At 40.1% G+C, this 23,390-nt stretch overlaps 1 pseudogene; it reads right to left on the reverse strand.

Annotated features, from left to right (window-relative positions):
- Positions 1–8,253: 8,253 nt before the first annotated feature.
- LOC134201174 (uncharacterized) lies at positions 8,254–9,034 on the reverse strand (annotated as a pseudogene).
- Positions 9,035–23,390: the final 14,356 nt, after the last annotated feature.

The following is a 23,390-nucleotide window of genomic DNA, read 5'->3' on the forward strand; positions in this document are numbered from 1 at the left end:
TGAACGTATTTCCACGGCTTTTATGTAGCCGGCCGGCCCCCCGTGATAAGGGTGCAAAAAACCGATTGTTTAGCTTAGAGGGCCCGCCGTGCTCCTTTACGTCACTAATAAGACGTCGCGCGCGATTAGGACGCAAACCAAACATATGCTCTTACGCAATGTCTTGTCCAAATAAATACACGTGTTTCAGTACCGGATCCTGAAGGTATGTGAAAATGCTTTGTTCCCGGACGGTCTTCAGTTTTTATTGTAATATGATGTCGTGGTCGATTGCTTTCAACAATTGGGAACATACGTTGACGGCGACGTATAGTGTTTTGTTTGCTGTTGTCAGGGGTGTCCCGAGGTTTTAAATATTATGTATAAAGTGATGTTTACAAAATAAAGTTGTAAAAACATGGGTGCTTTTTTAAATTTTGTTTATGATTAAAATATTAGCTGATATTAAAAACGACTATGGAAGTGGAATTTAATAATAACTCAAAAATTCTTAAAGGGTCTGATGTTGAGAATTTTCGGTTTTTATTTTTATTTAAATCATATTTGAAAATGGAATTTATAATAAATAGTACATTTGCAACCGACACAGTTTTCAAAATCGTAAAATTAAATTTCTATTACATGTGCTCTATTGAACTGAAGCCGCGCTTATTCGACGCTTCTAATACATGTAGGTATAGAGATATTTTTAAGTTTCAAATCCGCCATATTTGGGAGTCGTTTTAATTTCAGTGATGGGAGTCTCCATTCCGTAGAACGACCGCCTCTTGGCCTCTATCCCGATCGTCCCATTCGATTGGCCGACACAAATATCTTCACCTCTACGATATTATTACACATTTTTTGATTTTCGAATCTTACTGGGACCGTTGGTAAGAGAGTCACAGTTTCTCTATTAATAAAAATCTTGAAATATTAAACTGTTTGTTTCTTTTATTTTTATGTTTGTACAACTTTTTGGAAATCTCAAATAGGCATTGTCAAATACTGTTTTTCGCGTATGCTTTAATAAATTAAATTAAATATATATTAACGTTTCAGTATTTCAGCGTAACAGCATACTGTCCGCTTGCTTTTTGAGGCTACGTAAAAACTTAATTATTTGTGCAGTAAATACATAGCCAAAGAGTTTTTATATCACTTCTTTAAATAAAAGGTCTTTTACTCAGATTTGATGTCGCTTCTTTCTTATTTATTTTATTGTATGCTTGAAAATTTCGCGGCTATCTATATACATGTGTATTTAACTTACAATGTGTACATAATGAGTACGTCTGTGGATCGATAGATAGCTGCTATAGAGGATCTACCCGTAATCACAGCGCTTCCAACACTCCCGAAATATCGTACTCACTTAAAAAAAGATGGTAAGAAGATGTTAAATTATTGTATGTATAATTCAATTTAATTTGTAACAAATAGTTGACATTTACTATCAGTGAGTCGACTTACAGGTACAGATTAAACTGGCGAGGAACTCGGAACTTTGTAAAGGATTATTGAAAATTATTTTATTTATTAGAGATTAGTTGGTAGCGGATTCACAGTTAACTTGACTTTAAGCAGTTAAGGGGCCTAAAACTACTAGAACATGGTTGTCGTTGCCATTTAGAATAACAAGATTAAAGTTTCAGCTGAATTGGAATAGGGGTTACAGTGGTCAGTGGTCTCAGTAGAGTACAACGGCTGCCCCACCCTTCAAACCGAAACGCATTACTGCCTCACGGCAGAAATAGGCGGGGTAGTGGCACCTACCCGTGCGGACTCACAAGACGTCCAACCAACAGTAATGACGGAAATTATGATTTTGTGGGTTTGATTTTTATTTCATGATGCTATTCCTTTACCGTGGAAGTCAATCGTGAGCATTTGTTAAGTACGTATTTCATAAAAAAAAATTGGTACTTGACTGCGGGATTCGAACACCGTTGCATCGCCGATACGAATACACCGGACGTCTTATACTTTAGGCCACGACGACTTTCTGTCTTATCTATGGGTTTTTCATTGCACTTATAGCTCGAAATTTAGTTTTGAATAAATCATTTTCACACATTAATGCATTACAGTTATTTTCCTTCTATAAATACGTCATTCAAACATTCCAGGATGACTTTGATGATTTTATTTTAATTAGGACATAATAATAAGAAATGTCATATATTAAATTACATGTAAATCATGCATTACCACGAATTAATAATGCATCGTTTGATCTCATTGGGAAGTGGTTTCATTTAATCATCATCATAATAAACAAAAACATTCAGTAATGACTGACGGTATCCTCATACGTAATAAACATTACTCGCACACTCGTTTATGAGGAAACCCCGTTTTTATTGTTTACTTTAAATCCGCTATTCCCCGATGCGTGGCCGATTGTTGTCCGCATCCTCAGTGCGATTTAGTTCAGTCGTTTTGCGAAGTCACCCAAATCCGTATAGGATACGACGATCAATGGATGTAATCAAATTTGGTACGGGTCGAAAGGTTTCGTCACCTCTCGTTACTGTGAGTAATCGGACATTAGTTTCTACGTTTTTTAGCGTATCGCGTAGACAAGGCTACGACAATTTAATCTGTGGGTTGAATAGAGTCTAGTGTTCTCGGAGATGCGCCACTCCCAATGGATATCATCGTTCGGATCTAGCTATCTGGAATCCCGCAGGCGGAAACCAATTTTAGTAATGAAATACGTACTTAACAATTGACTTGACGGTGAAGGAATAACATCGTGTAATAAAAATCAAACTCGCAAAATTATAATTTAGGTAATTACTGATGGTAGGACCTCTTATGAGTCCGCAAGGGTAGGTACCACCACCCTGCCTATTTCTGCCGTGAAGCAGTAATGCATTTCGGTTTGAAGGGCGGGGCAGCCGTTGTACTGATACTGAGATCTTAGAACTCATACGAACTGATACGAACTCAGGCGACGGTAACCACTCACCATCAGGTGGGCCGTATGCTCGTCTGCCTACAAAGGCAATAAAAAAAAAAGGTGGGTGGCGGCATTTACGTTCTAGATGTCTATGGGCATAGAACAGACAAGGCTGTATGGGCTTAGATCCCCTTGCCTTTCCCAATAAGGAAAAAGAGTACTAAAAAAAATGTCTATGGGCTCCGGAAATCACTTAAAACCAGGTGGACTGTGAGCTCATCCACTCATATATGCAGTAAAAAAAATCTAGATCTGAAGTCGAAGTATTGATTGGATCGCTTTTGCTCACCTTGAACATCCAGTCGAGTCTCAATTGTATTAATATGTATCTTAAAATTAGAATTAATCAGATATGCTAAAAGTGAATGTGAGAATATTTGTTGTTCTTGTATTTTAAAAGTCCTCAACAGATTACCTATTTATTTTAAAATAGTAATCAGGATAGAAACTCAGTATAGTCGCCTGACTAGGAGTTCCCACACTCGTTAGCTTAAATACCTTTTAGGCTATAGACGGTTCGGAATGATGAATTCACAACAGATTTTACTGATGCAATGTTAACACCCTAAATCAATTGAATGAATTTGAATATTACGCGGATGACATTAGTATGATATTAAGTTTTGTTTTTTAGTTAATTTACTTAATTTATTTGCATAAATTTCTATCTATAAGTTTCGTAGACATACGACATGAAATAGTCGTGTACAGACGTAGCTTATGTCATTAGACAGTTTTTGCTTTGACACAAACATTTAGTTTTTTTATCGTACTATAGAGGCAAACAAGCTCACAGCTAATCACCCATGTAGCGGTTGTGGCGACTGGTAGATATCAGAACATGAACCCCATCATTCACCTTGAGACATGAGGTCGAAGACTCAATTTAATAAATAACAACATACAAAAAAAACGCAATATTTACGAATACGATCGTCTTTATTGAGTTAGTGCTTATCGAAAAGGTAGTTTTGAGCGTACAAAATTTTCTTCTAGATTTTCAAATTTTTGTAAATCAGTAAAAGTTTCATTTATTATTTACTCGGCCACTACCTTTAGTAAACTAAAAAAAAGTTTCATATTTTTTTATTAAAAACAATAGTTTAAGCTGATAATTTTTATAATGTAATGATAGTGCGATTCAAGGCAAGTAGCAATCCCAAGGCCGTATTAACGAATTAATCTAAATTGAATATAGTGGAAGTCCTTTCCCGTTTTTTCGGTACAAAAAGAGCAATCTAAAGTAAATTATTAAGACTATGTAATTATTTTAATGAGAAACTTAGGAAATATTAGGAAACTTTTTGTACTGAATTTAGAAAAACACACAAGAAACAGAAAAAAACTTTAAAGATCTTTTGAATTATGGCACGAAGCAATCGCGCGTTTCTGTTTGAAAGCTTTTAAAAGTTAACATTTGAAAGTTTGTAACAATACAATTCAAGCTTCAATCCTATGTCTCAATATTGATAGCAGTATTAGCTTTGTTATGCCTATCCAGTCACTACTCCGTACTGGGTAAGCAATAAACTGGTTCATTTTATTACGCAATACAAAAAAAAACCCAGTACATAAGTAAATCTCTGCTTGGGGCCGCTAAGGGCGGAACTTTTAACATTTTTAAGTTTTAATTCGATCATAAAATCAACTATAATTATTACTATCTCCAAGTAGCAAACTAGTTTCGCTTTTACGTTTAATTAAGTTAGTCATTAAGCATACATAAACATTTTTTTGTTTATTTTTATACTTCATTCGTTAGAGTTTATTTGCACTTCATTTGTTTTCGGTAAAGGAAAAGCTAATGAACGAAAACGAAATTTAATTATTCAGTGCTTAAAAATAAGCACTAAGCTATGTAAGCTATGTAACTAATGCTGAAGTTCACGTGCATCTTCAATTGTTATATTCAACACTCGTTTACCCCGAAAGGGACACAGCGTTCTCACTGAATATCAGCAAAGAATTCTTTCATTAAAAAAATTCTAAACAGATTTATGTTCAGTGCCATTTATTTATTTGGCTGACTAGGTAGTGCAATGGCTAGTACGAAGTAGTGAACAAGCTTTTTCCCTCTTTTTTCTCTTTGTCTAATATCTATACTCATACATATATTTAAACGTATAAAAGTACATATATCAGGCTCTGGTCTGTACTATACATGAAATTCTATTCTAATGAATGAAAACGATTTAGTATTTTTAGGAATTTAATACGAACTCAATCGAAATTTAATTTAAGAGATAAAGCTTTAAGTACATGCATTCAAAATGATTGAAGTACTAATTTCGACCAACATTGTCTCCCCTAGATGTCATCTCGCGGAAAATCTAGTTCACTGAGCTACTTTCTGTGAAAGCTGATAAGTAAATTACTTTCTTAATACAAACTTGGCTCACTTTTGTTTTTGTATTAATGCACTCTGAACTGTTCTCAATTCGGGGTGTGTGTTTGCCTGTCCCATATGATAGCTACGTTTATGATAATTTGGTAATGAGCTCTGCAGCTACTGCAACTCGTAGTGCAGCTAAATAGGTGATGCAAATAGAAGATACGGGTAGGTATATCTGATTTTTCTGAAAAGGTTTTGTTTGCAGCATTGGAGTAGCAACTATTGGATTACCACTTACGTTTGATTCTCAGTTGGAATCAGTGTTTTTGTTAAGGGTATTCTAGAATCAGAGTCTAGAACTTGTGTTTGTATCTTTTTGTAATCTGAAAATCTTAGCTTGCCGGCGTTGTGCCCTTAGCTAAACTGCCGACCAGATGAGCTCAACATTACTTTAAATAGATCACTCTCAAGGCAACCAGCTAAGGTAGGGCAAAAAAAACTGGTGTTGTAAATAATAAGATGAAGGATCAAACTTGATTGAAAACTAGCCAAAGAGTTTGTTTGTTTTTATTTACAAGAGTCATTCACAATGCAGTTTTTCACATTAGTTTATCAATATCTCTATTTACTAAGTTTGACGCAAAACAATAGCTGTTTATTTCGAGCGGAAAGTTTGAAAAGAACAGCTTAAACCAAACTTATGACTTAAACGTTCCTTCGTAGCCATTTTAGCTTCGTGATAATTTAAGCTCCGAGGGAAAGCTTAACTATGAATGAAATTTCGAGTTGATCATTAGTTACACGTTAAACTCTCGATTTTAATTAAAAATTAAAAATAGAAATTGGTATTACGGGCTTTAGTTGTATAACAATACCGACTGTCATACTTCAATCAAGACTAAAATAAACCGTCTATATAAATCTAAATAATTCTAATAATTCGAATAAGTTTAAATAAAATTATTTTTATGATTTGATATACGTATAGAGAGAGCATAAAGTGAAAAAATCATTGTAATTGTTTATTTATATTAGGTAAGTAATTGTTTCGTTAAGTATTTAAATACACAAACATGCAGGATAACGTGTCATCATAATTTTCATTACCTTCTAGTATATATTATTATTTATAAAAAAAATATTTGGCCTACAAATAATAGTTTCTAAAACTGAATTTTTTGTAACATTATTTTAAACACTACATTTATTTTTAAATCTCAAACGTTTTTTTTAAATTTAATTTTCATATTAAAGGGCATTATCATCGTCTGCCTTCTTATCCTGTATATGATTGATTATTTATGTTACCAAATGTTAGAAAAAATACATTAAAATACCACTGCAACAGCAAGAAAATATTTTTGTACATCATCTGGTGGAAGTAGCGTGAAGATTTTTCAAAGTTAAATAAGTGTAGACGTAAACAGAATTAATTCAACGACTTCTGCAAGGGCACAATATCTTACAAGAGCAGGAGGTGGGCTTGAGAGAGAACACTTTCTATATGCTATTTTGAGGAGCGGCGATTAAAGCCCAAGTTTCCCTCTGTATTCTTCGATTGCGCTCTGTTTCATTCGGGCTAAGTAGCGGCATATTAAAGAGGTATTTTAGCTGGTACAAATCCAAGTTGCCTGCCCAAAAAAGATCGTTTCAAATAGAAGATATTATTCCTCAACAAATAGGTTCAGTTAATTTTATTGACAAGTAGTGTGTTTGATACTCATATATCCGGTATTTCTGGTTTCCTTTGTGATATCAAATTGCTCCTTCAGCTCCGAACTGTACTAAGCATGTCATCTGCTTATTACAATAGCAACCGCTAAATTGATTCTGAGATATTCATTTGCTTTGGCAGTATTATGCAAATATATTTGCTTTTTTTCACTCCAAGACCGTTCTATTTGTTCACTTGAAGTCTCATTGTATGGCTTATGGCCTAATATCAGGTTTAGGGAAATTTTCTCAAAAATGAATATAGGTGTGGTAGTGTTACCAACTTAAAAAATCTCGCACGTAGGTATATGTATTTTTAAATTTTTGAAGAGTGGGACAACAGATAAACAATATAATTGGAACTTCGAATCCAAGGTCACGGTGGTGCCACCTATGTCGTGATGATCATATGCGGGGATCTGCTGAATGCAGGCAGCGCAGGACCGATTTTTGTGGCGAGGCTTGGGGAAGGCCTATGTCCAGCACTGGTCGTTTGTGAGCTGATAGAATAGACCATAGACTCAGGTCATTCACCCTTCTCAACAATAACTAGAAAAAAATGATAACAATTCCAATTCAATCGAGTGCAATACTCAATGTAACACAGTTAAAAGTTCAATCGTTTCGTTGTTTAAAACGAGTGTTCATAAATTATGCTCATTAAGAATTTTAAGTTTTTTAGCGTCTGTGATCGTGGAGTGGAGGGAGCTACTAGTTTACTGGATAGAGTCTAATGAGTGACCATTTTTCTAGGTTTGTTTTATTGAAGTCAAATAATCCATCTATTACAGATGAGCTCTACCAGATTCCATAAAGATCATAAGAGAATGTATAACCGAAGTTTCAACTGTATTGTATTTAACACATGCTCACGAGCATTGAATAAAATAGTAGCCTCATGTGGACATTTTAAAATTCACGAAATCTACGTGATTGCGTACCAAACAAATTGCGTATTTCAGGTAAATAGTTTTTGATCGCGAAGCCGCTTTTTGCTTAGATTTGAATTAATCGACTCTAACTTACTCTATTCTACAAACAACAGAATATATTAGCTAGTATATAGGGTATATATTAGTTAGTATAATTCACCTGCTCCCTTACAATAATAGAAAAGTAACAGTATTTATTCTAAGCCCATAAGTTAATTTTATATTCCATTTGTGCGGCGTAAGTGTAATCACAGTATCAAGTATACACACAACTTCAGAATGTTGCCTAAATATTTACACGATCTTGGTTTATCACTTTGCATCCTCCCGAAATAAAGTACAACTTTGTGAATCCCCTATATACTATACGATAAACATTACAAAAAATATTATATCGACAGGGCCGTTTGCAGCAGGCACACAATTAAAAATAATTATGACAAGTGTACTGAATGATTTAAATCATATTATACCAATGTGGCTATTTTCAATCGAATAGAACAAACACGGAGAGTATCTTTAGTACACCTTTAGTAGTCAATCCATTAATTTAAATAAACATTTATATTGCTCTATATTGATTACAGCACATTGGGTGTTAAATGGGCTCACAGTTCGTTAGTAATTACAAAACATTTACTGGTGGTAGGACGTATTGTGAGTCTGCACGGATAGGTACTACCACCCTGCTTAATTCTGCCGTGAAGTAGTTGCGTAGAATGCGTTTCGGTTTGAAGGGTGGGGTAGCCTCTCTCTCTCTCTTCCCAGCTATTTATCCCACATGGTGGTGGGGTCAGCTTTCCTGACTTTACTCCTCCACTTCGCTCTGCCTTCGACATCCTCGTCAGCAACATTGCATTCTCTCTTGTCCTTCAGCACTACGTCCCTCCACCTTGTCTAGGGTCTACCTCTAGGTCTCCGACCGGGGAGGTCAAGCAGTAGCGCCAAATTTCCGACGTAGTCAGGTGGCTTCCTTTTCACGTGACCATACCATCTCAGCCTACTCTCCTCCATCTTGTCGGCGATGTCCCGTACACCTAGACTTCCACGCACGTACTCGTTGCGGATTTTATCGAGCCTAGTCACGCCGCACATCCACCTCAGCATCTTCATTTCAGCAACTTGTATGGTATGCACGTTCCTTTTGGTTGCCGCCCATGCTTCTCTGCCATACATAAGAACAGGCCTTATTATGGTCTTATAGATTATACCCTTGAGCTTAACGGGCATCCTCCTATCGCAGGTGACACCACTTACTTCTCGCCATTTTAGCCATGCTGCGGCTATTCGGTGTTGAATGTTGCATTTTAAATTTCCAGATCTGTGCATCATACTACCCAGATACTTGTATTGATCGCACATGTTTACAAGTTGACCGTCAATGGAAATCGGACTGTTGTCACCTGGATCTGGGTCATTAAAAGACATGTAATGTGTCTTCGCAATACTCAATATTAGGCCACCGGCCTGTAACTGCTGTTTCCACATCAGGAGTGCCTTTCGTAGCTTGGGCAGCCGTTGTACTGTAAAAAAACGGAGACCTCAGAACTTATGTCTTCATGACGAAGGAATAATGAAATGATGAAGGATTAATATCGTGCTGTGAAAATGGTAGCCACAACATTTGTAAAACGGTATTACAGATGGTAGTTTTTTTATTTTTATTGCTTAGATGGGTGAACGAGCTCACTGCCCACCTGGTCTTTAGTGGTTACTGGAGCCCATAGACATCCACAACGTAAATGCACCACTCACCTTGAGATATAAGTTCTCAGTATAGTTACAGCGGCTGCCCCACCCTTCAAACCGAAACGCATTACTGCTTCATGGCAGAAATAGGCAGGGTGGTGGTACCTACCCGTGCGGACTCACAAGAGGTCCTAACACCAGTAAGCTAGGTAGTAGATAGGACTTATCCATTGTAAGTCCGCACGAGTGGATACCACTGCCTTGTTAATTGAGCCACCAAGCAGTCACTCGTTCCGATTTTAAGGGTAGAACAGCTGTTATAGAATATAATTGAGACTTCGACATCATGTATCAAGATGGCAGCGTTCAATTAAGGTGTGTGGTATCACTCGTTTATAAAATAGAAATTAAATTTGAAAATGAACTTCCGCATCCTTCTTGAAGGTACGTAAACGTTCGTAAAACCGTGTAGTCATTGCGTGACATAAGGTACTGTCGGGCCATTTATCGACGCGATCTGAGTACGGTCTCCTTAGAAGCGATTTCAACAAATATAATTGTACAAACATCCGTCAAACAAACATCACTCATTTTACACATTCAATTGAGTTGAAGTATTAAACAAACAAAGATTTGATCTCAAGAAATATATAGTTACGAGACTCATTAGCTTTTTATGTGAGCGCGAAATGTATCATTAGCTAATGTTGAATATTTTTTTTGTCAATTGAATTTTAAGTGTTCAAATGTTTTTATGCGATGATTTTTAAGCAGATCATAATTTTAACTTCCGCTTAAATACTAGTTGATACTACGATTTTAAGGCATTTAATTTAAACTATCAAATAGGTTGAAGTTTGAAGCCTGAAGTCTCACTTCTATTGTAGAACGGCTGTCCCACCCTGCGAATCCGAACAGTTTGTCGCAGAAATAGGCTGGTAAAAAATACCATACGCGTAATCGGCCGAGTTATATCCGAGCAGCAATGATCCAGAAAACTGTTATATGTATAATTTCTGAAACCAGTTTTGAAGGATGACATGTCATTCCCAAACATACGTTATAAGATACGCTGAACACAAGTGTAGTGATAGGAATCTATATATTAATACGTGAAGTAGAAACTTTGTACCCCTTTTTACGAAAATTGCGCGGACGGAGGAGTATGAAATTGCCCACACTTATAGAGAACATAGAGGAGGGAGTGCAGAATGTTAATATTTTTTTTAATTATGTCCCTCTCCCATGATTTGTAAGCGGAGTAAAATATCCCTTTGGAACAAGGTGACACACTTTACAAAACTTGCATAAGGCCCGTCATGTGTGGTGTTCGCTGACGCGGCCGCACGCGCACACCCTCCAATCCCTATAATCCCCCTTTTGCAAAATAGCCGTCGGAGCTCCGTGGTTTGTGAGGAAAGTTGACCTACACGACGACCTGGGCCTCGAATCTATCCGGAAACACATGAAGTCAGCAGCGGAATTTTGCTTCGATAAGGTAATATGTCATGATAATCTCCTTATCGTTGCCGCCGCTGACTACTCCCCGAATCCTGATCAAACTGGAGCCAGTCACTGCCGTCGCTCTAGACACGTCCTTACGGATCCATCAGATCTCTGCCCTGCATTAGACACCTTAACACTAGGAGTAGGACCCCAGTAACTGTACTCGTCGAACTCGGCAAAGAGTTCGACGTGCAATTGAACCTAAACATCAACCCGCTGAGTTTCTCGCAGGATCTTCTCAGAGGTACGCGATTCCGATCCAGTAGTAGATTAATTCACGAAGCAGCTACCCTTGAGTTGTTAGATCTCCTTTGGAAGCACTCGGGTAGCTGTTAGCAAATTCCACCCTTCCTGGCTGAGCCCTTGCTCGCCCACTTGCCCTGGTAAAACTGGAAAGGCCTCCGGGTCACCAGCAATCTCTCAAACATAAAAAAAGGTATATGAACTTAGCGGCTAGCTGCGTATTCAAAGGTAGGATAGTTGCTATTCCAATGTCATTAAGACTTCAATTCAGTAGCATGAGGCTTATAACGGTCGATAAGCTTCAGCAACTGTTTCGTAGGTGTCGTGACGTCACTATTCCATTCCACTTAGTACTCATTGTTTGTAGCCGAAAGAAAAAAGTAGTATTATGTACCAGAACAGCCTCGGCGCTTGTCTCCGTTATTTTACCAACGAGTATTGATTGGTCACATGTCTTTACTGCTAGACAATATGTCACCAAGTACATACATATGTTCCCAGTGGGTGCGAGGGCGGCCCGGCTGTCAATAATTACAATGACTCCGTTATTTGTATTGTATTCAATTGGCACTAATCAATAACAATTATTGTATTGTTTTTGTCTTGGCTGCTTAGACCGTGCAGGTTTTAAGTTCGTTGGCTTATTCAAGTGACTGATTAGAAATGAACGTTCCGGATAATTCAGTATTGTATTTTTTTGTTTTATCTTCACTTCTTACACTTGCCCTAAATAACTAGATCTCTTTGATACATTGTGTCAGCTCTGCTTGCAAATGTCAAGCTAGATATTGCAAAATCGAGGTATAAAATAGAGGTTTGAGAGGATTTAATTAGAATATTTTCGCGAATACTGACTTTAAGGAGGAGTGATTAGATTGTGATATAGTGATTAGATAATGAGTGAGTGAGATTAGATCAATGCGTTCTGTCATCAATAAATTATAGTTAGCGATCGCAGTATGGTAGTACAATAGCCTGACTAATGTATTACCGGTATTAGTACTATAGTAGTATGTAGACCACAGTGTTCTCGAATAACATTTAGAATCAGATTTTTAATAGCATTCTCAAAAGTATTTTTTACTTTTACATCATTATACATGTCGGTAATATTTGTATAAAGCTAAATTTTGTCTCAAATAGGTATGCGTATGGTGATCGATAAAGTTGTTGTTCAAATATGGCCCAAGACAAGAATAAATTATTTTATACGATACCTTTCGAGGTTCGCTTAAGTATTTAGACGGCATATTAGTAATTCGATTGTGTTGTAAGATTTTATCTCAATGCCCTTATTATCATTGTAGCCGTGTGGAAACTGGAGATTTAAATCAATTGGCCACGACATGTTGGTGTCCACCAGCTGCTTAGAATAATACCACTACAGTAATGGTCTAGCAGGCTTGTCCTTGAAACGAGTCCTTAGTGTTAAGTAGTGGTTTGATTGTTCTCAATAAGTCAATGAGCGTCCATAACCCAACAAATCATTGTTAATTACCATTTTTGTTACTTATGTACGACCTCCTGGTGTAAAGTAGTTATTGGACCCCGTGCGCATCAAGAATTTAAATGCCGTCACTCACCTTTAGACATGTCATTGTGGTAAAATATCAATTGTATAAAGTCTGTTCGACTGGTGGTAGGATCTCTTGTGAGTCCGCACGGGTAGATACCATCACCCCGTCTATTTCTGCTGTGAAGCAGTAATGCGTTTCGGTTTGAAGGGGGGGTAGCCGTTGTAACTATACTGAGACCTTAGAACTTATATCTCAAGGTGGGGGCGCATTTACGTTGTAGATGTTTATGGGCTCCAGTGACCACTTAACAAGAAGTGGGCTGTGAGGTCGTCCACCCAACTAAGCAATAAATAAAAAAAAACATCCTTTAGATGCATTACAACTTCGCGGCAGAAACAGGGTGGATTGTGGTACACACCCTAGCAGGCTTACAATATTATATAAAAAGTATAATTTATGAGAGTTTTATTTTTAATACACAAATTCCTTAATCGTGGAGGTAATACGTGAACACTTGTTCAGACAGTGTTTCATCTCATGTCTCATCCTGTTTACGATGACCACTACTTACCATGAAATAACACTAAATCTTTTTGTTGCAATCTATTTTACATTATTGTTGTCAGAAATGGCTAACAAGGATTTTCAAACTAATTAAAGTTTTTTTTCCATTTGGAACAATTTCTAACTACATATAATTGTGTTCCTTAATCGCCGTTACCTTTTAAGAGCAACGTAATAAAATTAATTACGAAAAATATTAGGTTCGTTTAAAATTTCTCCCAATTAGTACTCCGAATAGTCGACAATTAATAACGGTCGCTCAACACATATGGCGAAATATATTACAACGATTTGTATAGCAGAACATTTTGATGAAATCGATATGCAAAATCGGAAATTGTGAATAGAGGAGGTTGATGAGTCGTCTGCATGTTGAATTATGTACTTTTAAATTGTGGCTCGGTTTGTTTGTGCTTTGTTTGCGGGAAACATTCACAGTTATGGCTGACACGTTGGAAGACTTTGTACCATCCAAAGACAAAGGGCGTGTGAGAGGTTTCAGTAAATATCCATTTGTATAATTAACGAGTTACTAACATAAAAAAAAATTGACGTATTTTACTTAGTCTAGAAATTTTGAAATAACTTCTTGAAATTTAGTGTGGTAACTGTTTAATATGAATTCATTACATTTTTAACGACGAATCGATTATAATCTGTAATTTTACAAAATGATCATTTCTGTTGTTGACTTGCTTTACACTGACACAGAAAGAGCCACGAGTAAGCGTTAGTTTATCAAAATCTATATTACTAGTGAACAGAATTTCTCACCTACTTAGTCCTTTTTCAATCGACGTGTGGGACGAGAGTTATTTATGAATTTGTATTTAGTATATTTCTTATGATTTATTTCGAAAGGAGCGAACGATTGTTAAACTCGATGTATTTCTTTGATACAATTGTTCTCCGGTAACGGTTTATAAGTTCTGTTATTTGTGGGACATTTAATTTAAATAATCGCTAATAAAAAAAAAAAATTAAGATGAAGTAAGATGACACATACATTCGATTCAATTTCTAATTGTTCCAAAAAGTTCTTGTTTTGAAATTCTACAATTTACTATTTTAGTTTGGATTAATATTATAATATTCTAGTAAGCGTGTTTTGGCAATTTTCTACTTTCACGATGAAGTGGCTTTTCTTTCAAAAAGGGACTTGGGCGTTATTTCATTTCATTATGTTTCATCCTAATGGATTACAATTTCAAATGAATATTTTCGTTAAAGTCGGTATTTCATTAATTAAAAAAAGTATTTATATAATTAAACACCTGAAAGTTTTCAAAAACTTGACATTTGAGACCATGACATCAGAAGAACCCAATTGCCATACGGAATAAAGGAGTTTTCAAGAGAATATAATGTTCTAGTAAAAAATACATCTTTACCTACTGTTTCTTTTTTTTTAAATATGGCAACAATTTATTGAACAAAAAATAAATTAGTTTTAAACGGTATTGTATTGTTGGCAGAAAATATAGCCCGAACATCCAAGATTCAGATCTGCAATTGTAGAAACGTGGGCGTCAATGTAAATTAATACCAGCATTAATTTTAGTGTGTAATAAACATTAACTGCGTTTGTTGTCCATGTACTATTTAATACAATTATGAAATATTAATATTGAATCGAGCTGTATTTAGTAGGATGTGGAAAATTATTGAACACATTTTTTATGGCGTTCTTTTACGTTTTATGGACGTCCAAAATAGGATACTGTTATAAAAAAAAAAAAAAACTTGATGTTCAATCAATTAAACACGGGCCAATAGCATCGTTAAAAGGTTTTTGTTACAAATTGAATTTAGATTATTAATGTTTTGATATTTTTCGTTTTTGTAATTGGTATAAACTATATATTTGCTTATAGTTGAAAGCCTAAGCTTTTAAGGATTTTTCTGGTATTAGAAGTCGAGTTTACGGCCCTATTAATAGTAAGTGGTTACCGTCACGGTGTTTGTAGTATAGAGACACAGCCATGCGGCCTACCGCTGGAAAATATTTTCGAACGCCTTTAAAGAAAGGTAATGTTATATCGAGATGAGACGCGCTGCGGACTAACGCTGCGGTTTCAGATAGAAGAAATTAAATTTGCTCCAATAACAGCTAGTGCTATACGAAAAATAATGAGATGACCTCAAAAAATTCAAGAAACCGCTTCCTATGAAAATATAATTTTATCTAATTCTAAAATATCTAACATAGGCATCCTAGTTTTGAATGTATGGTAAACCCAGTATTGACTATCCATACATATGTGTCATGTGAAGAAGTTCCGTTCCGTAGTTATTGTTCTAAACAATTTATTTTTATTGTTTCGGAATAACTGCGTCCAAATATTATCTGATTGTTTTTTATAGTAAAATAAAGTGAAACAAAATGCGAAAAATAAAGTAAAACTTATTCGACACTTTATAAAAAAAAAATCGGTTGTCTGTAAAGTCGGTTTACTGACGATAGTTGAACGTAACAACGTCATAAGAAAATACTGGTTTCATTTTTCAAAAGAAAATTTTAATTTTATTTGTTTGATAGATATTTTGTATGGATATAGAGCAGGCGGTAAATGGAAATCACTATTGAATAGATCATAAATACAATTATGTCATTTTTTTTTTACAATGTGCCTATTTGTCTCTCGTTGCGCGCTCTCGCTTGCACTTCAAGCCTTAAATGGAACGCCTCAGAGCGAGGTAACGACGCATGAGTCATGTTTTTTCGTGCGTGCAGCCGGCTCCATCGAATTATAAGACGTTGTCATGTCAAAAAGGAAAACATGTTCATTCTGTCATCCACGTATGGTTTGTAAAGGTCTCGGAATTCAATAACTTCAAACTTCAATAGGTGTAGAAGTATGTGGTTGGTGTATATCAAATTATTGGATGCTCTTAGTGTTTGTTGAGCCGTGGATACAATTTGATTTCTTTTTTTTTCTATTACTCAGTAGGGTGGACGAGGTCGAGGCCTACTTAGTGTTAAGTAGTTACCGGAGCCCATAGATATTATAGATACAACGTAAATACCGCCACTCACCTTGAGACACTGTACCGTATGTTCCATGGGGAGTGCTCTGAGGAATTGTTTGAGATGATACCTTCATCTCGTTTTTATCATCGCACCGCCTGCCACCGGAGTAGAGTTCATCCATACTACCTGGAGCCACTGCATTCATCCACAGTGCGTTTCCAGAGATCTTTTTTGCCACGTACCATCCGGTTTTGGAATGAACTCCCCTCCACGGTGTTTCCCGAGTGCTATGACATATCCTTCCTCAAATGAGGCGTGTTTGAGAGTACTTAACGATAGGCAGCCGCTTGGCTCTGCCCCTGGCATTGCTGAAGTCAATGGGCGACGGTAACCACTCATCATCAGGTGGACCGTATGCTCGTATGCCTACAAGGGCAATAAAAAAAAGACTTGAGTTCTAAGTCTCATTTTTACAGTACAAAGGCTTCTTATTATCAGCCCACAGACGTCCACAGTTGGACATAGGCTCCTCCAAGCCTCGCCACAAGGACCGGTCCTGCGCTGCCTGCATCCAGCGGATCCTTGTAGGAGGTCTACCCACGCTACGTCTTCCGGTACGCCGTCGCTACTCAAGAACTCTCAGGCCCCAACGGCCAACCGTTCTACCAGCAATGTGTCCTGCCCACTGCCACTTCAACGTCACAATCTTTTGGGCTATGTCGGTTACCATGGTTACACAATGGCTACTCCGTCTTAATTTTAAAACCGAAACGTATTATTGCTCCACGGCAGAAATAACCAAGGTGGTGATAAATCCTCCTGCAGGCTTAAGAGACACAATACCTCTCGTACAAGATGTTATTCCGTCATCGTGGAAGCCATTTGTAAACAAATCTTAACCAATTATTTAATTATAAAAATTGGTACCCACCAGCGGAATTCGAACACCCTCACAGTTGCATCGCTCGATACGCACCGGCGGTCTTATCTTTTAGGTTATGGTGATTTCAGAAACGACTTCAGAAATTCCAATAAATTTCTGCTAATCAAGCTAGCGTTGATTACTATGTGTAAATAAATGTAGTTCTATTTTTTGATCACCACGTAAATTATCTTTCTAAGCTTTATAAATTTGAAATCGAATCGAATGATTTATTTTATTTCAGACAACAACAAGTTCATATGTGTACATAGTATCATTGATACATACTTAAAATTCCCGGTTCCGACGGTATATCCAACCGCGTTATTAAACTTCTACCCGTCCAACTCATCGTGATGTTGGCATCTATTTTCAATGCCGCTATGGCGAACTGTATCTTTCCCGCGGTGTGGAAAGAAGCGGACGTTATCGGCATACATAAACCCGGTAAACCAAAAAATCATCCGACGAGCTACCGCCCGATTAGCCTCCTCATGTCTCTAGGCAAACTGTATGAGCGTCTGCTCTACAAACGCCTCAGAGACTTTGTCTCATCCAAGGGCATTCTCATCGATGAACAATTCGGATTCCATACAAATCACTCATGCGTTCAACAGGTGCACCGCCTCACGGAGCACATTCTTGTGGGGCTTAATCGACCAAAACCGTTATACACGGGAGCTCTCTTCTTCGACGTCGCAAAAGCGTTCGACAAAGTCTGGCACAACGGTTTGATTTTCAAACTATTCAACATGGGTGTGCCGGATAGTCTCGTGCTCATCATACGGGACTTCTTGTCGAACCGCTCTTTTCGCTATCGAGTCGAGGGAACCCGCTCCTCCCCACGACCTCTCACAGCTGGAGTCCCGCAAGGCTCTGTTCTCTCACCCCTCCTATTTAGCTTATTCGTTAACGATATTCCCCGGTCGCCGCCGACCCATTTAGCTTTATTCGCCGACGACACGACTGTTTACTATTCCAGTAGAAACAAGTCCCTAATCGCGAAGAAGCTTCAGAGCGCAGCCCTAGCCCTAGGACAGTGGTTCCGAAAATGGCGCATAGACATCAACCCAGCGAAAAGTACTGCGGTGCTATTTCAGAGGGGAAGCTCCACACGGATTTCCTCCCGTATTAGGAGGAGAAATCTCACACCCCCGATTACCCTCTTTAGTCAATCCATACCCTGGGCCAGGAAGGTCAAGTACCTGGGCATTACCCTGGATGCATCGATGACATTCCGCCCGCATATAAAATCAGTCCGTGACCGTGCCGCGTTTATTCTCGGTAGACTCTACCCCATGATCTGTAAGCGGAGTAAAATGTCCCTTCGGAACAAGGTGACACTTTACAAAACTTGCATAAGGCCCGTCATGACTTACGCGAGTGTGGTGTTCGCTCACGCGGCCCGTACACACATAGACACCCTTCAATCTCTACAATCCCGCTTTTGCAGGTTAGCCGTCGGAGCTCCGTGGTTCGTGAGGAACGTTGACCTACACGACGACCTGGGCCTCGAATCTATACAGAAATACATGAAGTCAGCGTCGGAACGGTACTTCGATAAGGCTATGCGTCATGATAATCGCCTTATCGTAGCCGCCGCTGACTACTCCCCGAATCCTGATCATGCAGGAGCCAGTCACCGTCGACGCCCTAGACACGTCCTTACGGATCCATCAGATCCAATAACCTTTGCACTAGACGCCTTCAGCTCTAGGAGCAGGCTTAGGGACCTCGGTAACCGTACTCGTCGAACTCGAGAAAGAGTTCGCCGTGCAACCTAACCCATGAATCAGCTCGCTGAGTTTCTCGCCGGATCTTCTCAGCGGGTCGCGATTCCGATCCGGTAGTAGATTCATTCGCGAAGCAGCTACTCTTGAGTTGTTAGGTCTCCTTCGGAGGCGCTCGGGTAGCTGTTAGCAAATCCCACCCCTCCTGGCTGAGCTTTTGCTCGCCCACCTGTCCTGGTGAAACTGGAAAGGCCTCCGGACCACCAGTAATCCATCAATCATAAAAAAAAAAAAAAAAAAACTTAAAATTCCCAAAACCAACAAAAAAGATACATTTTTTTATTGCCTTTGTAGGCTGACGAGTATACGGCCCACCTGATGGTGAGTGGTTACCGTCGCCCATGGACTTCAGCAATGCCAGGGGCAGAGCCAAGCCGCTGCCTACCGAATTGTTAAAAACAATTATCAGTTGAATATATTTAAAGTATTCCATTCAACTGATACTTACTTCGAACCAATAATAATAGTGATCATGGTAGATTCTTCATGCTAATGCTCCTGCTCATGGATGGTGAGTACAATATAATTGAATCATAGACAAAAAACTAATACAAATTATCCTTACAGGTGTCCTGTTGACATTACATGGGCTTAAGTTATATTGTAAAAAGGCTATTTCATCCTTCAAAGCGGAATGCATAACTGCTTCACGGAAGAAATAGGAAGGATGGTGGCACCTACTCGTGGGGGCTCTCAATAGGTCCTACCACTAATTACAACTACTAGATACTATTTAAAAATTAAAGTTTTACGGATTTTATTAATAAATCTACACTCCTTAATAAATCTATACTCCTTTATCGTGGAAATCGTTCATGAACCCATGCTAGCTACGCATTATCTTAGGATAATTAGTACCTGTCTGCTTATCCTTTAGGTCATAGAGACTTCGCTGTTGTGCAATATTAGCTTTCATTGAAGCACGCGGTTTGATTTAACTTGTGCAACTGCAGCATGACGAAGCTAACAAAATAATCAATCAAAGCGGAATTTCGAACGTTTTGCGTAAGTTCTTAGCGAGTGCGTATGTGAAAATTCGCATTGAAGTTGCAAATGGCCAAGTATGTGACTTTTGACAAATCGTACATAACCTCAGGGTACTGAAGACAACTGAAACAGATATGGGAGGTTGCATTTTTGTTACGCTAACCATTTCTCACGCCTACCATCCCCAATAGGAAGGCGAAAGTTCAGCGTATACTCTGACCCGGAAAAAATCTAAATTTTTGGAAGTTCCTATTCAACCCGCAGAGACGGCTAGCGGACGTAACCTTTGCCTGCTCCACGGGGACCGTAGGCCTTTTTTTTTTTTTCCCTACCTAAGCTGAGAGCCTTGAGAGGCTATGTCAGCGTAACCCTAACTTTTGTAGGTGAGCTCACGGGGCTCAAACCTGACGTCGTTGCTAACACGAACCCTAGCAAGAGTCGTGCTTCGCAGAATCTACCACCGGATCGGAAACGCGACCCACTGAGAAGATCCGGCGAGAAACTCAGTGGGCTGTGTCTGAGAGTTAATTTACTCGTCGAGCCCTTCGTCGCAAGCGACGGGTTCGACGAGAACGGTGACCGGTGCTTGAAGTACCTAAAAGCACCGTTAGTGGATCAGGAGGATCCGAGATGACGTGTTTAGGGCGACGTCGACTGCTTTCCATTCTGTCCGCAGGATCGGGAATGTAGTTACCGGCGGCCACGATGAGAGGGTTCTCGTGTCGTGCCGCTTTATCGAAGTGGCGCATGGACGCCGACTGAAGATACTTACTGATGGACTCTAAGTCCAGGTCGTCATGGAGGTCGACGTTCCTGACGAACCACGGGGCTCCGACGGCTATCCTGCAAAAACGGGATTGAATAATTTGAAAGGATTTTAAGTGTATGCGGGCCGCGTGAGCGAACACTACACTTGCATAGGTCATGACGGGGCGTATGCAAGTTTTGTAGAGTGTCACCTTATTTCTAAGGGACATTTTACTTCGCCTACATATCATCGGGTAGAGACGTCCTAGAATGAAGGCGGCACGGTCGCGTACCGTCTTGATGTGGGGGCGGAATGTCATCCTACTGTCGAGGGTGACGCCTAAATATTTGACCTTCGGGGCCCACGGTATGGGCTGGTCGAACATCGTGATTGGGCGAACGGCGGGGGCGGGGTTATTGACGCGCCTAGTCGGGAGGGGGATGCTCAGCGTGGTGTTCGGAGGGCGACCCCTTTTGAAGAGCACCGCTGTGCTTTTCGTGGGGTTGATGTCGATGCGCCACTTCCGGAACCACTGTCCCATGGTGGTAGCCGCGGTCTGAAGTCGTCGATGAAGCAACGCCTTCTTCCTACACGAGTAGTAGATGGCGGTGTCATCGGCGAAGAGCGCCAGATGGGTCTCCGGAGACCGGGGTATATCATTGATATACAAACTGAATAGTAACGGGGAGAGGGCGGAGCCTTGCGGGACTCCGGCTGTGACGTGACGGGGCCGGGAACGCGTTCCCTCGACTCGATATCGGAACGAACGGTTCGACAAGTAGTCTCGTATGATGAGCACGAGTCTGTCTGGCACTCCCATGTTATACAGTTTGTATATCAAACCGTTGTGCCAGACTTTGTCGAACGCCTTCGCTATATCGAAGAAGAGGGCTCCTGTCGGAATGGGTTTCCGCCTGTTCAGCCCTAGTAAGATGTGCTCCGTGAGGCGGTGCACTTGATGGACGCACGAGTGTCTGGCGCGGAATCCAAACTGCTCGTCTATAAGAATTTTATTCGCGGATACGAAATCCCAGAGGCGTTTACGAAGGAGCCGTTCGTATAATTTGCCTATCGCCGGGAGGAGACTGATGGGGCGGTAACTCGCGGTTTCGTTATTCGGTTTGCCCGGCTTGTGTATGCCGATAACGTCCGCTTCTTTCCACGCCGCGGGAAAGATGCAGTTCGTCATAGCAGCATTTAATATCGTGGCCAACATCGTTATCAGTTGGGCTGGTAACAGTTTTAGCGCGCGGTTGCGGATGCCGTCGGAGCCGGGAGCTTTCCGTGGTTGTAGGCTATCGATCGCCTCCTTAACCTCGGAAGTGGTAATGGGGGGTAACGCGTCCGAGGGCGGCAGGGAAGCTCTGCGCTCGACCTCCCTGTCGACGAACTCGGTGTGTTCGGGGTCCGCGTGTTGAGTGCTGGTGGTGCACTGTTCTTGCAGTGCATCGGCCAGCAACTCTGCCTTGTCATCGTCATCGTAAGCCGGTGGTTGGCCTGAGGGGCGTACGAGAGGCGGCATAGTGACGATAGTTTCGGACTTGAGGGTCCTAGCTAGTCGCCAGTATGCTTGGTGAGTGGGCGCGAGTTCTTTTAAATAACTATCCCAGTTTTCGTTTCGGGCGTCGCTCAAGCGGGATTTGACCTCCCGCTGTAAGCGACGCATCCGAGTCCGGTTTGAATCCGTGGGATATCGATCGTAGGCCCGGATTGCCGCGTTCCTAACTCTTACGAGGTCCCTAAGATCGGGGGAAAGTCTGATGCGGTGGAAGCTATCCTCCACATCGACTTGCTTTGAAGATCTTGTGATCGCCGTCGAGACGTGATCAGTGAAGATGTTTATGGATTCGACGGTGTCCTCGGGGGATGGAGTTGAATCCGGGCCGCAAGGGAGGATTGGTGGAGCGGTGTCAGCTAAGCACGTGCCTAGCTTCTTCCAATCCACCATGGTCCTCGTATCTGGTTCGCGGTTGAGGGGGCGACCGAGCTGCATGACGACAGGTCGGTGGTCTGAGTCGAGTTCTGACATTGCCTCGATGGAGCGCAAGCGCAGAGTTACGTTCCTCAGCAGTGCCAGATCTATTGTGCTCGGACGACGCGCGGCGTTGTACGGATAGCACGTGGGGGTCGGGGGGTTGAATATTTCGAATGTGAGGTCGTCTATGAACGCGTCGAGACGCCTACCGTTCACATTCGTGCGATGGCAGTTCCACCTAGTGTGGTGGCAATTTAAATCGCCTGCCAGAATGACCGCGTCCCCCATACCGAGCAGTGTCTCGAGGTCACTGTTCAGGAGGGGTTTGTCAGGAGGGAGATATACGGATGCGATGACGATCGGCTGGTGTCCCGTCAGCGCGATGCGGCACACTGACGCCTCGATATGTAAGAGCGAGGGAGTATCGAGAGGGACGCAGTGCAGGGCCCTCCTATAGTAAATGACAGTCCCGCCCTTGCGGGTGGAGAGTCTGTCATTCCTAACCATGACGTAATTCGCGACTTTGGGGTCGCGACGCGAGGGCTTTAGGAAGGTCT

This window comes from Bombyx mori, chromosome 23 (genome assembly GCF_030269925.1).
Source record: "Bombyx mori chromosome 23, ASM3026992v2".
Taxonomy (NCBI): Eukaryota; Metazoa; Arthropoda; class Insecta; order Lepidoptera; family Bombycidae; genus Bombyx; species Bombyx mori.